Source organism: Puma concolor, chromosome B4, assembly GCF_028749965.1.
Source record: "Puma concolor isolate L17-30 chromosome B4, mPumCon1.1.hap2, whole genome shotgun sequence".
NCBI lineage: Eukaryota > Metazoa > Chordata > Mammalia > Carnivora > Felidae > Puma > Puma concolor.
Genome location: NC_141673.1, coordinates 33177474 through 33193191, shown reverse-complemented (window position 1 = coordinate 33193191; position 15718 = coordinate 33177474). Strand labels below are relative to the sequence as shown.

At 34.0% G+C, this 15718-nt stretch overlaps 1 protein-coding gene and 1 long non-coding RNA gene across 5 annotated transcripts in view; one reads left to right on the top strand and one right to left on the bottom strand.

Annotated features, from left to right (window-relative positions):
* MGAT4C (MGAT4 family member C) overlaps positions 1-15718 on the bottom strand; it is a 754867-nt gene that overhangs the window by 700579 nt on the left and 38570 nt on the right. The window lies entirely within an intron of this gene.
* LOC147579010 (uncharacterized) overlaps positions 1-15718 on the top strand; it is a 33618-nt gene that overhangs the window by 15937 nt on the left and 1963 nt on the right. For both annotated transcript variants that reach the window (XR_015253117.1, XR_015253118.1), the window contains exon 3: positions 14179-14280. This is a non-coding gene — a long non-coding RNA (uncharacterized LOC147579010). The remainder of the gene's footprint in view (positions 1-14178; positions 14281-15718) is intronic.

Sequence of the window (15718 nt, the reverse complement as noted above, 5' to 3'; positions counted from 1 at the left end):
TCTGAGGCAGAGGAAATAAAAGCAAATTTCAACTATTGGGACTACATTAAAATAAAAATCTTCTGCATAGTGAAGGAAACAATCAACAAAACAGAAAACAAAACAAAACAAAAAACCCATTGATTGGGAGAAGATATTTTCAAATGACATCCGATAAAGGGATAGTATCCAAAATAAATAAAGACCTGATACCACTCAACACCGCCCCCCCCCCCAGAAATAATCCAATTAAAATGGGAAGAAGACATGAACAGATCCTTCTTGAAAGAAGATATCCAGTTGACTGACAGACTCATGGAAAGATGCTCAACATAAGTCATCATCAGGGGAATACAAATCAAAACTGCAATGTGAGATCACCTGACACCTGTCAGAATGGCTAAAATAAAGAACACAGTAAACATCAAGTGTTGGTGAGTTTATGGAGAAAAAAGAACCCTCATGCATTGTTGGCGGGAATGCAAACTGGTACAGTCATTGTGGAAAATAATGTGCAGTTTCGTCAAAATTAAAAATAGAACTGCTTTAGGATTCAGCAATCACAATATTGGGTGTTTACCTCCAAAATCCAAGAACACTAACTCAAAGGGATACATGCACTCCTATGTTTATTGCATAATTATTTACAATATCCAAAATGTGGAAACAGCTGAAGTATCCATCAATAGATAAATGGACAAAGAAGATGTCTCATGTGTGTATATAAATATATATATACATATACATATATATATGTATATGTATATATATATATATGTATATATATATAAATGGAATATTATTCAGCGATAAAAAGAATGCAATCTTGCCTTTTACGACAACATGGGTGAGCTAGAAAGTATAATGCTAAGTGAAATGAGTCAGAGAGTGACAAATACCATATTATTTCACTCATATGTGGAATTTAAGAAACAAAACAAAGTTATAAAAGAGAGAGACAGAGAGAGAGAGACAGAGACAGAGAGAGAGACAAACCAAAAAACAAACTATTAACTATAGAGAATAAACTGATGGTTACCAGAGGGGAGGTGGGTGGGGGGGGGGATGGGTGAAATAGGTGATGGTGATTAACGAGTATACTTATCATGATGAGCATTGAGTAATATGTAGTTTTTGAATTACTATATTGTACACCTAAAACTAATAGAACACTGTATGTTAATGATACTGCAATTAAAATTAAAAACTAAACTAAAATAAGATAAAAATGAATTTAAAATTGCCTAGTTGATGAAGAAATAGAGCAAATTAAAATTGGACCTAGAATCTATCTAAGCCTTCATAAACAATTTTGCAGAGTAACTTATCGAGTTCAGCAAGATTAATATATGAAATCCAATGGCAATTTGCCAAATCACAGTGTTATATTGTGCTTAGTGATGTAGCCCAGTCATTCTTATTAAATCTAAGCTTAATATAATGCTGTCAAGATGGTTTAGTACATTTACTATGTTTACGAAAATATTCTTTCTGATACAGTTCAATGATGAAACAGCTTGTGAATTCTGTCATCTCTGCTTGGTCACAGTACTGACACTTGCTTGCAAGAAGACTATCTAATTTCCTCATAGATCAATTATCAGAATTGGACTGGTTTACCTCTTTCACAAGTTGCTTTGGCAGATCAAAAGGTGTACTGGCCTGGTTGGTATTTGGCTTGAGTCATTGTTGGATATGCAGAAGATAATGAATTAGAGGCAGCCAGAGACTGTGAATCTTGTGGTTGGAAAAATTCCGAGTAGTCATTGGCACAGATTTCTTCTTATTCAAGAATGTTAGTTTTGGAAGCTAGAGAGCTGGAATTGAGGAACATGAGAAATGAAATATATAACAAAGGAAGCTTATGCCTTTCAGTGTAGGAAGAAATATAAGAATCTGAGTTGACTCCTTACTAGTACTCCACTCTAGAGGTCCTTTGAAATATGTTTTCAAGTGCTTTGTGTATATTTGGAATAGGAAGGCTACTTAATTCATAAAAGAAAAACTGATAAATTTAAGAAAAATAGCTAGCTATAAGAGAGATGCTAGTCTTCTATATATTTTTAAATCAGTTCTCTATGTGGAACTCAAATTTTGAATTTTGAATACTTATCAAGTAGCCTCTTTAATAATAACTTATTTTAAAAGAAATCATCTCATTACATTTTTTTTCTTTCTCTTTTGCCTCTAGAGGGAGGGAAGTGAGTTGATTGCAGTCTATTGATCCAGATGAACTGATTCAAATTCCAGCTCCAAAGCTTACTAATTGTGGGTCCTACATCAAGCCCTTTTCTCCCTCCAAGCATCTATCACATGAAAATGAAAATAATACTAGCCTGAAGAGGAGAGTAGAAGGGTAAAGATAATGTATATAAAGCATCAAGCTCATTGTCAAAGGTCCTAATGTTGAAGAGAGCTTGAAATTTCCTATCTTCACCAAAATATGTCTGTGTGTGTGAGAGAGAGAAAGAGACAGAGACAGAGACAGAGAGAGACACTTAGTAAAACAGAGAGAGTATAAGCTGGATAGACAGAGAAGATGCATGATTTTAGAAAACCCATTTACATGTATTTTACAAAAGACACCAAGAAACATAAGTACACTCTTTTTTGAGAAAGTTCTCCTTTCTGAAATTTAATTGAAGAATGAAAGCTGGTAGAAGAAAGACTTGACAGCATTTAAGAAAAAAGCTTGTTCTAGTCTTGCACTAAATTTGGTAGCATCAAAATAAAGCCAAACATCTACACATAGATATTTAACATAGTAGATCTGGCAACCCGAAAAATATCCCCGGGGTTAATTTGACAACCACGTAAGAAAAGAAGTACCTACTATATCCAAAATGAGCAATGATGACCTATTTTCTTACATTTGTCACTAACATCCTCACTGCTGTCAAGCTTGTTAGTGACAAATAACAAGGGAAAGGTCACAGCCTTATGTGATTTGAGTCAGCCCTGTTTTGAAACATTTACCAATGTTGAGGACAGAATCTCTAGGAGTTGGCTTTCCTCCCAAAGATATAATTTTATTTGTATGTTTTTAAAACTTCTAAAATTCTCCTTCATGGTATGAAATAAGTTATAATTGTATAACTTATAACACAGACTTACAATAAACCTTCTGGTTTTCCTATGAAGAAAATCTAAATTGATTTTAACATAATACAAATATTTTATTTATAAAAGAATAGAATCATAGCCATTTTTATTATGCCTGATATTTCATTTAAAAATTGGTCAAATTCTGGAAGAAGAAACAGAAGATATATAAATTTCCATAGAACACACAGCTAGTAAGCAGTTTAACCATCAGGGATTATGTTATGATTGATTCTAAAACCAGAGTTCTTTCCCTGACATTTTTCTACATTCTAATTTCAATGCTTGAAAGGCAAATTATAAAATGACAAAAGGCAAAGTGAAAAAGAAAAAATTAAGTAGTCCTCAATTTCCTTGGGTATCTAGTGAAAACTAATAGTAATTAATATCTGTCAATACACATCATCAAAATAAATATATATATATACCTTTGGTAAAAGGTAATGTCTCTTTGTTTGCCCAAAATTAATGCAATAGAACTTTCTTACAAAGCAAATAAATGATACAAATACCAATTCCCTATTTGTTTTGTGATTTTATATAGTTATAAATGCCATCAGAATTTTAAATGAATATTTATAAAACCATAATTTATTCATTTTTGTTTTCTAAAACTCAATGTTAAGTTTAAAGTTAAAATAGGATACGTTACTCATAATTTTATAAACAAGAAAGTATGGATTTTGGATCTTGGGACAACATTAAAAATTTTGTAAAGTAGCTAGGTATAGAGTAGTGAGATGATAAATGCAGCACTTTTAAATTAGAGAGAACAACAAGACAGTATAAAAGCTTCTGCCCAGTGAATGTATGGATTTTTAAAACCACAGCTTTCTTTAATGATCTCATGTCATTATGAGAAGGATTCAGGAGAATTATAAAATGTTATAGGATATTAAGTCAGGTTGCCCAAATGATGTGCTAATTATCTACTTGACCAACATTTTTAGAACACTTATTTTGAGCAAGATGCTATTCTAGGCTCTGAGGTTATGGTGGCAAAGAAAAAAGCAGACAACATCCCTGTCCTCATGAAAATTCCTTTCTCATGATATCATTTTGTGCAGTAATCTTCACAATGTTCAATATTTCCCATCTAGATTTCTTTCTTCCTATGAGATAACAAATCTAAAGTTGGACACAAAATATTTCAAGATTATTTTTTAAAGCTTGTCACCATATAATTATACATATATAGTAATGATTTAACATAAAATTGTTTATATTTACATAGAATCATGTGATTGCTATACTAGCATTCATTAAAATTTTGTATGCAAAAATTAAACCAGATTTTTTTCTATTTATGTTACTTAAAATAAAAGAACCTTTTTTATTAAAGTTCAGTGACAGCTGCTAATTTTCAAATTGGGATTTGTTTGGAATAGGATTAATAAAAAGACCATATATTATTGGTGGTATAAGTGTACTTTATTTTTCAAAATAATGCAAGGTTTACGTTATGGACTGTATTGTATATCCCCAAATTCATATGTTGAAGCCCTAACCTTCAATATGATTATATTTGGGTACACGGCACTTAGGGAGGTAAATGATACCATCACGAAGGTAGGACCCTAATCTGCTGGGACTGGTGCCATTATTAGAAGAGGAAGAGATACCAGAGATATCACTTTCTTCCTGTGAACACAAAGGAAAGGCCCTGCGAGAACACAGAGGGTAGGTGGCTGTCTGAAAGCCAGAAAAGTAGAGTCTCACTGGAAAAAAAGTCCCTTGATCTTAGATTTCCAGCTCCCAGAACTGTGGGAAGATACATTTTTGTTGTTTATGTAACCCAGTTTCTAGCCTAAGGAGATTAATACAATTTAAAACAGACTAGCTAAGGACTGTGCTTTTATGTTATATCCTTCTAAATCATTTCATGGCTTAATATTATCTATTTTAGATGTGAAATAGGAAGAAATTCAATGCATCTTGTTAATATATCAATTGTAATTTGAGAATAATGTATCAATGATTTAGAATGTAGTGTATTAACCCAAAAAGTCTGTGATTTCATAATCATCTTTGTTTTTACCACAAAACTGAGGATGCCAGTCTTTTGTAAAATCATCGTCACAATATTTACAGATTAAATGTGTAACAAAAGGCTATAATAATTTAATAAACAACTAGTTAAATTTAAATAGTTAAATATTTCAATATAAATCCAGAAGCAGGCATACAAAGTTTGATTCACAAAAGGAAAATAGTTATTATTATAAATATCATACATATACACACTTTAATGTAATTTAAAAAAAAACTTATTTCACATGAATTATCTCAATTATCCCTCCCAACACGGAGGAAGTCATAAAAATATTAACAAAAGTGTCCTATACTGTAAACCTAGAGTTTCTTATATATCTTCCCTTCAAGAAAATTACTAGAGTTACACTTTTATCATTATTCATATGATTCTTTTCTATCTCTCCCATTAGACTGTAAGATCCAGATTTCTTTTTCCTTTCTTCTACATTATGAAAGAATGTTTTTTTAACTCCTTAAAATTTAAATTAAATAGAACATCTTCTAAATGCTTGACTTCTCTTTTTAACTTGTTCCTAATAAGTTTTGCATTATGGAGAACCACTTGAGAAGTTTTATTCATTTTCTTGTTTTAATGAGAATAGGATCAAATTTTATCATTCCTAATCATTTCATGAAAAACATTGATATGCTTATTAAACTCAAATACTATGTTAATGTAAAGACAATCAATTTAGTCTTCAAACTGGGTAGGACTAAATTAGTAATGCTGATAGACAAATCATGTTGGGTATTGGGTTCTTTTGGATAACCTAAGAGTGAAAACCTTTATCAACCTTCCTTGTAATACAGGAGGGGAGATTCCAATACCCTAAAATACTCCTGGAGATGATTATATAGCTTATCAAATTTGAGGGCAATACATTGATGTGACAGGCAATAAGTATGCATAAGGTCTTCAACTTTTGTCCCTACTTTTACCTACTTTCTCATATTCATGTGTAAGATTCCTGATAACGCCTAACTGCCAAATGTTGTTTTTTTTTTTTTTTTTTTTAACGTTTATTTATTTTTGAGACAGAGAGAGACAGAGCATGAACAGGGGAGGGTCAGAGAGAGAGGGAGACACAGAATCTGAAATGGGCTCCAGGCTCTGAGCTGTCAGCACAGAGCCCGACGCGGGGCTCGAACTCACGGACCGCGAGATCGTGACCTGAGCCGAAGTCGGCCGCTCAACCGACTGAGCCACCCAGGCGCCCCTGCCAAATGTTTATTGTAGTTAAATGATGCTATAGTCCACCTGGCAGGACATTAGGAAGGGAGTTATGCCATAGAAATTCTTACTACCAACTAAAGACCACAACACTGTTCTCTAGTTGGGAGAGGTAGTAGCAAGACAAAATTTCTGTGACTATATTAGAAAACATGCTCTCATAAGTAGTAAACGGAATACATGGATCTCAAAGGATTGATTTATTCATTATTTTTTTTACATTTATTTTTTTAAGTTTTTATATAAATTCCAGGTAGTTAATGTACAGTTGAATATTAGTTTCACATCTACAATATACTGATTCAATACATCTATAAAACAACCAGTGATCATCACAAGTGCACTCCTCAATCCCCATCACCTGTTTAATCCATCCCCACCCACGTCCCTTCTGGTAATCATCAGTTTGTCCTCTATAGTGAAGAGTCGATGTCATGGTTTGACTTTCTTTTTTTTTCTTCCCTTTGTTTGTTTCATTTCTTAAATTCCACATATGAGTGAAATCATATGGTATTTGTCTTTCTCTGACTTATTTTGTTTAACATAATACTGTGTAGCTCCATCCATGTCATTGCAAATGGCAAGATTTCATTCATTTTATGTCTGAATAATATTCCATTATGTACACACATACACACACACACACATATATATATATATATATATATATATATATATATATATATACCTCAAGTTCTTTATCCATTCATCAGTTGATGAACACTTGGGCTACTTCCATAATTTGGCTATTGTAGATAATGTTGGTATAAACATAGAGATGCATGTATCCCCTTGACTTACTATTTTTGCATTCTTTGGGTAAATACCTTCTAGTACAATTGCTGGATCATAGGGTAGTTCTATTTTTAAGTTTCTGAGGAATCTCCATACTGTTTACCACAGTGGCTACCCCAGTTTGCATTTCCATCAACAATGCAAGAGGGTTCCCCTTTCTCCACATCCTCACCAACACATGTTGTTTCTTGTGTTGTTTATTTTAGCCATTCCTGACAGGTGGGAGGTGACATCTCACTGTAGTTTTCATTTGTATTTCCCTGATGATGAGTGATGTTGAGCATCTTTCATGTCTGCTAGCCAACTATATGTCTTCTTTGGAAAAATGTCTATTCATGTCTTCTGCCCATTTTAAATTGGATTATTTATTTTGAGTATTGAATTTTATAAGTTCTTTGTAGAATTTGAATACAAATGCTTTATTAGATATGTCATTTGAAAATATTTTCTCCCATTCCAAATGTTGCCTTTTAGTTAATTGTTTCCTTCACTGTGCAGAAGCTTTTTATCTTGATGAAGTCCCAACAGTTTATATTTGTTTTTGTTTCCCTTGCCTCAGTAGACATATCTAGAAAGAAGTTGCTACAGCCAATGTCAAAGTGGTTACTGCCTATGCTCTCTTCTAGGACTCTGATGGTAACAGTTAACATTTAGGCCTTTAATCCATTTTGAATTTATTTTTATGTATGGTGTAAGAGAGTCATCAGTTCCATTCTTTTGCATGTTGCAGTCCAGTTTTCCCAACACCATCTGTTGAAGAAACAGTCTTTTTCTTATTGAATAGTCTTTCCTGATTCATCAAAGATTAATTGATCATATAGTTATGGGTTAATTTCTGGGTTTTCTATTTTGTCCTATTGATCTATGTGTCTACGTTTGTGCCACTACTGTACTCTTTTGATTACCACCACTATGTAATATAACTTGAAGTCCAGAATTGTGATGCCTCTACCTTTTTTTTCCCCCTTCAAGATTGCTATGGCTATTCAGGGTCTTTTGTGGTTCCATAGAAATTTTAATATTGTTTGCTCCAGTTGTGTGAAAAATGCTGTTGGTATTTTGATAGGGATTGCATTAAATGTGTAGACTGCTTTGGGTAGTATAGACATTTTAATAATATTTGTTCTTCCAATCCGTGAACATGGAATATCTTTCAATTTCTTTGTGTCATCTTCAGTTTTTTTCATCAGTGTTTTATAGTTTTCAGAGTACAGGTCTTTCAAATTGGTTAGGTTTATCCCTAGATATTTTGTGGGTTTTGGTGCAATTATAAATGGGAATGATTTTTTATTTTCTCTTTCTGCTGCTTCATTATTGGTGTACAGAAATTCAAGAGATTTCTATATGTTGATTTTGTATCCTGTGACTTTACTGAATTAGTTTATCAGTTCTAGCAGTTTTATGGTGGAGTCTTTGGGGTGTTCTATATAGAGTATGGTTACATCGGCATATAGTGGAAATTTGACTTCTTCCTTGCTGATTCGGATGTTTTTTATTTCTTTTGATTGTCTGATTCCTTAGGCTAGGACTTCTAGTACTATGTTGAATAAAAGTGGTGAAAGTGAACATCCCTGTCTTGTTACTGACCTTAGAGGAAAATCTCTAAGTTCTCCCCCATCGAGGATGATATTACCTGTTGGTTTCTCATAGGTGGTCTTTACGATGTTGAGGTATGTTCTCTCTAAACCTACTTTTCTGAGGGTTTTTATCATGAATGGATGTTGTTCTTTGTTCAATGCTTATTCCGCATCTATTGAAATGATCATATAGTTCTTATCATTTCTTTTATTAATGTTGTGTATCATGTTGATTGATTTGTAAAGATTGAAACACCTTTGCAATGCAGGAATAAATCACACCTGATTATGGTGAATGTTTTTTTAATGTATTATTGAATTTGGTATGCTTTTATTGAGAATTTTTGCATCCATGTTCATCAGGGATATTAGCTGGTAGTTTTCTTTTTTAGTGGAGTTTTTATCTTGTTTTGGTATCAGGGTAATACTGGCCTCATAGAATGAATTTGGAAATGTTCCTCCCTTTTTTATTTTTATTTTTTGGAGTAGTTTGAGATTAATAGGTATTAACTCTTCTTTAAATGTTTTCAGAATTACCCTGGGAAGCCATCTGGCCCTAGACTTTTGTTTGTTGGGAGTTTTTTGATTACTGATTAAATTTCTATGCTGGTTATCAGTCTGTTCAAGTTTTCTATTTCTTCCTGTTTCAGTTATGGTAGTTTATATGTTTCTAGGAACTTATCCATTCTTTACATTGTCCAATTTGTTGGCATATGGTTTTTCATAATATTTTGTTATAATTGTTTATATTTCTGTGGTGTTGGTTGTTATTTCTCCTTTCTCATTTCTGAATTTATTTATTTGGGTTATTTCTCTTTTCTTTTTGATATGTCTGGTGAAAAGTTTATCAATTTTATTGATGTTTTCAAAAAACCATCTCCTGTTTTCATTGATCTGTTTTGGGTTTTTTGTTTGTTTGTTTGTTTGTTTGTTTTTTGGAGTTCCTATTCATTTATTTCTACTCTAATCTTTATTATTTTCTTTCTTCTTCTAGTTTTAGGTTTCATTTGTTGTTGTTGTTTTCTAGCTCCTCTAGGTGTAAGGTGAGGTTGTTTATCTGAGATTTTTCTTGCTTCTTGAAGTAGGCCTGTATTGCTATCTTCTTCCCCTATAAGATCACTTTTGTTGCATCCCCAAAGTTTTCAGCCATTGTGTTTTCATTTTCATTTGTTTCATGTTGTTTTGTTTTGTTTTGTTTTGTTTTGTTTTGATTTCCTGGTGTACCTATTCATTTTAGTAGCATTTTAACTTCCATGTATTTGTGTTCTTTCCAAATATTTGCTGTGGGTGAATTCTAGTTTTATAGTGTTGTGGTCAGAAAAGGTGTATGGTACAATGTCAATTTGTTTGTATTTGTTGAGGCCTGTTTTGTGACCTATTATGTGATCCCTTCTGGAGAATGTTCCATGTGCACTTGTAAAGAATGTGTATTCTGTTGTTTTAGGATTGAATACTGTGAATATATCTGTTAAATCCATCTGGTTTAGTGTGTCATTCAAAACCATTGTTTCCTTGTTTATTTTTTGTTTAGATGATCTGTACATTGATGTAAGTGGAGTGTTAAAGTCCCATACTATTAGTGTGTGTGTTATTATCAATTAATTCCTTTATTTTTGTTATTAATTGTTTTATATATTTGGGTACCCCTATGTTGGGTACATAAATATTTATAATATTTGTTAAATCTGTCCCTTTATGATTATATAATGTCTTTCTCTTTTAACAATTTTTTTTTTGAAGTCTAGTTTTTGCAATATAAGTATTGCAACCCTGGCTTTCTTTTGACAGCCATTTATATGATAAATGTTTCTCCAGTTCCTCACATTAATCTGCAGGTGCCTTTAGGTTTAAAATGAGTCTCTTGTAGGCAGCATATAGATGGGTCTTTTTTTTTTTTATCCATTCTGACACCCTATGTCTTTTGATTTAGTTTATTTACATTCAGAGTAATTATTGATGGATATGTATTTATTGCCATTATACTTGTTTGGTGATTGTTTCTGGAGATTTTCTCTGATTTTTTTTCTTGTCTTTGTCACTTTTGACCTCTCCTTTGCACTCAGAGTCTCTAACATTTCTTTAAATTTTTTTTAAATGTGTACTTATTTTTGAGAGGGAGAGAGAGGAAGACTAAGTAGGGAAGGAGCAGAGAGAGATAGAGGCACAGAATCCAAAGCATGCTCAAGGCTCTGAACTGTCAGCACAGAGCATGACATGGGGCTTGAACCCTTGAGCCATGAAATCATGACCTGAGTCAAAGTCAGATGCTTAACCTACTGAGCCACCCAGGCACCAGTTTCTTTAATATTTCTTGCAGGACTGGTTTATTCGTCAAAAACTTCTCTAGTTTTGTCTGGGAAACTCTTCATTTCTCCTTCTATTCTGAATGTAAACCTTACTGGATAGAATATTCTTGGCTGCAGATTTCTCCCATTCAGCATTTTGACTACATCCTGCCACTCCATCCTGGCATGCCAAGTTTCTGTTGAGAAATCTCCAGCTAGCATATGTGTTTTCCCTTGTACGTTAAGGACTTCTGTTTTCTTGCTCCTTTTAAGATTTTTTTTATCACTATATTTTGCAAATCTAATTGCAATATGTCTTTGTGTTGGCCTGCTTTTGTTGATCTCAATGGGGGTTGTCTGTGCCTCCTACATCTAGATGTCTGTTACCTCCCCCAGATTAGGGAAGTTTTCTGCTATTAATTCTTGAAATAAATTTTATGCCCCCTTTTCTCTCTTCTTCTTCTGGGCCTCCCATAACATGAATATCATTATGTTTGATGGAGTAACTGAATTTTCTAGGTCTATTTTTGTGTTGTATAATTCTTCTTTGTCTCTTTTGTTCAGCTTCATTATTTTCTATTATTTTGTTTTGTAGGTCACTAACTTATTCCTCTGTTTCTTCTAGCATGTTATTCACTGCATCAAGCCTGTTTACAATCTTGTTTATTGCATTCTTCATCTCTGGTTCTTTTTTAATACCAGAGATGTACATACCAGATGTATGTATTTTTTTAATCTCTGGGGTAAGGGTCTCACTGATGTCTCTATTTTTTTCTCAAGCCCTTATGATTGCTGCTTTAAATTCACCATCAGGCATGTTATTTATATATATTTCACTTAGATCTCTTGCCATGGCCTTATCTTGTTCTTTCATTTGCAATTAGTTCCTCCATCTTGGCATTTTGTCTAAGTCTCTGCCTTCTTCTCTGTGTTAGAAGAACCAGTTATATCTTTTCCTCCTGAAAGTAATGGCCTTATTAAACTGAGGTCATATAGTGCCCAGGTCTGGCACTTAAGGAATGTCTTCATTGTGTGCTGTGTATACTATGCTGTTGTGTTTGGTTGCTCTATCCTTCAGGCCAGTCATCTGCAGAGGCTTTCCTTGTCTGCTGTGGGCAATGTTTGGTCCCTAGCCAGAGTGTGGCAAGCTTTAGCAAGGTGTGCTCCAATCTGCATGTGAAAAGAGACCTGGCAGCAACTCCACCAGAACTGAGGACCTCCAAAACTCTCTGATCAGGAGATACTGTGTGGGCAAGGCATTTGCACTGGTCTTCTGGGGGAATTTCTCCATTCTGGTACTGAAGCAAGCTTGACTGAGAAAAGCAATCCTGCAGAGCACAGGGTGGTAGAGCTCAGTGTAAGGAAGTTAGGCAGCCAATGTCAGCATCGTGCTGCTTTTTGCTGGCTCTGTGTTGATGCTGAAAGGCAGGGAGGAAAATGGCACCTGACACCTCCTCTGCTTTCAGAGAGGCATCTCTGTGAATGCTTCCACATAGGGAAGTATTCTGAGAAGAGTGAATAATCTCCCCACTGTGCCCCAGGCACTCTTCAGATCACTGTTTCCATGCTCTCTGCTCCCAGGTTTTTTGCCTGCCTTCCCTCCAGGAGCAATGTAGTGCCCTCCAGACTCTATCCCAGCCAAGCCTGCTGGCCTTTCAACTTGCAGGCTTTAAGTCCCACTGGTTGCAAGAGCTCATAAAATTCAGCCCCTCTCATTTTCCAAGCCAATGGCTTTCAGAAAATGTTCTCTTTGTGCATCTTTCTGTGTGTTCCTCTCTCTCACTCCTCTCTGCAACCACAGTTCCCTCCCCTCCACAATACCCACAACCCATTTGTTCTCTAAACGATGTCTCTGAACTTTCTACCATCTTCAATGTGACCTCTTCTCTTCCCTCAGTTGTGGAGTTTTTTCTGCTAGTCTGTAGGTCAATTTCTGGGGGTATTGAGGATGATTTGATATTTATCTAGTTGTGCTCATAGGGTGAGATAAACCTAGTGTCCTACTACTTCATCACCATCTTCCCATTCGTTATTCTTGAAAACATATTTTAAGTGTTTTCTGTGGATTGATAACTGGGCTCAGCACAGAGAATACAAAACTGTCAAGCAGAAGAGAGGCCATGCACAATATCATGAGTTCAGTCTAACCAGTAAGTTGAAAACTTATCACATACTTCTAAATGTAAGAGAATTTGCAAGCATGGCAGTATGTATGAGAGAGGCAACAACAGGAGCAAAAACCTTCATTACATAAGTGAATGAGTAAAATGAGTGAATGAATGAATGTCTCAGTGGCTAAAAGAAACTCACAGGAGACTAGTCTAGTTAGAGCAGAGAGTGCCCCTGCAGCATACTGCATGGGGAAGTAGAGACCGCTTTTATCACATAGATTTTAACCTTAGACAAAAGGAAAGACATTGGGAGGCAGCGTCTGTGCCCATACACTTAAAGTGCAAGGACTAAAGAAAGAGAAATACAAAATTTGTGTTTTGAAAAGAAACTCATGCAGCTTTGTTGAGAGAAATAAATGATTATAGGGAGCCTTAGGTGGATATGAGAAAACAGTTATTAAGCTCTTAGAATTAGACAGATCTGGGTCTTCTACTCAATGCATGATACAAATTTGGAAGAATGGGTGTTTGTTAACTGCTAAAATAATTCATCTTTATACCTTTCTTCTTTACATAAAAAGCAGCATTAGCTGCCAAGAATAACTTTATGAATACAGTGGCTAAAGTATACAGCTATTTCACGCACTATTTATCATTCAAATATGAGAAAACTAAGCTATCATAAATGTCTGTCTCTATTTGCTGGAAAAATAAATGCAGTATATTGATTACAAGATAATGAACAGCAATATTCTTTTGCTCTGATACTCAAATAGCTATTCCTTATTTTTGTGTATTTTCTCTATTACTAAATAACTACTAAATTGAAGGAGAAACATTGCAGTATTTCAAAAAGTCAAATCTATGGAAAATATTAATACAATTATTATAAACTGTATCTCCCTAAAATTCATATGTTGAAACCCTATCCTTAAGGTGATGATATTTAGAGATGGAACCTTTGGGAGATAATTAGGTCATAAGGTAGGAGCCCTCATGATGGAATTAGTGCCCTTGTAACAAGAGGCAGAAAAGAACTTGCTTCCTCTCTCTTTTACTGCCAGGTGAGGACACAATGAGATGTCCTTCTACAAACCAGAAGAGGGCCTTCACTAGACACTGGATCTACCAGCACCTTGATCCTGGATGTCCCAGATTTTAGAATTGTGAGAAACAAACATTTATTGTTTAAGCCACCCAGTCTGTGGGTATTATAACTGTTATAACAGCCCGAGCTGATTGGCATAACATTTAAAGTATATGCAACAAGTGTTTGGAAAATTCATAGGTGAAAATTAGATAAATACTTTTAAGAAGAAAAAATCAAATTCCATGAAGACTTGTGTAGATGTCATAAAAATTAGATGTATGTTAGATGAGTCACACAAACACAGTTTTATGGAATATGGAATATTAAATGAAAAATCCATTAAGATGTATTTTTATGCTTTAGGGGAAATAAAATCTGATATTCAATAAAAAGTGCCAGAGGTAACATGAAATAAAACATAATTTAACTATCACAATATTAACAAAAAATATTATCATGCTAGTTTTTCAAACCTAAAGTCATATACTAATGCAAGAAAATTATAATTTAATTTTATATAACCATGATATAATATGGCACTGAAAAATGCTTACAATATTTGAAGTACTCCACATTTGTCCCTTTTCTCTTGTCATTAGATGTACATTACAAAATGATTAAGTAGTACAAACCCTTAAGTAAAGAACAAGAATGCAACTTAAATTCTTATTTTTTTCAGCCTTCTCAAACCATTTACGCAAAGATCATGTCAAACAACTTTGTTCCTCTGCTTGCTCTGTCTGCAGCACTATAATTCCACCCTAGAGCCATTTAAGATTTATAACCACTCAACTTTCACACCTGCTATGTGGCAGTCAAATGCTACATGTTACGGGGAACAAAAATGAATAGAATATTATCTTGCATTCCACAAATTCAGAAAAGCAGCAGGTGAAGGCTGGCAGTCAAACAGCTGACTAAATTCAATGTGGTAAATACTATGAACATTTATGTACAAAGTGCTATGATACCACAGATAAGGGAGTAACTACATTTGTAGGGAATATACTATAGAGTTAGGAATGGCTTCTAATGAAAGAAGTACTTAAGAATTGGACTTTGATATTAAACATTTATTTGTTTGTTTGTTTCAAAAAAAAGGAAGAACAAGGCAAAGATGCTAAGGAACTAAATATGTTGATGTGATTGTAATAAATGCCCCAATTGATGAGGGCTTCATTTCTCAAAGAATATACTAGGTTTCCTTTTACCTCCAATCCTGTTTATTCTTTTGTGAAACACTACTTATCCTTAAAAGAGATCTGGATCAGATGCAGACCACAATGGCTGAAACCATGTGTTGGTCTGGTTCCCCTTTGAAGACATTTTCCTTTGGTTTGAGTTCTATTGCCCTCTCCAATCTCTGAATTTCTAACAAATAGTCCTCTGGATTACTTATATACTGAATTACTCTGGATTATTTATATACTTATATACTCTGGATTACTTATATACTTATATACCGAATTTCTAAGAAATAGTCCTCTGGATTACTCACATACTGCTGAGCTTGT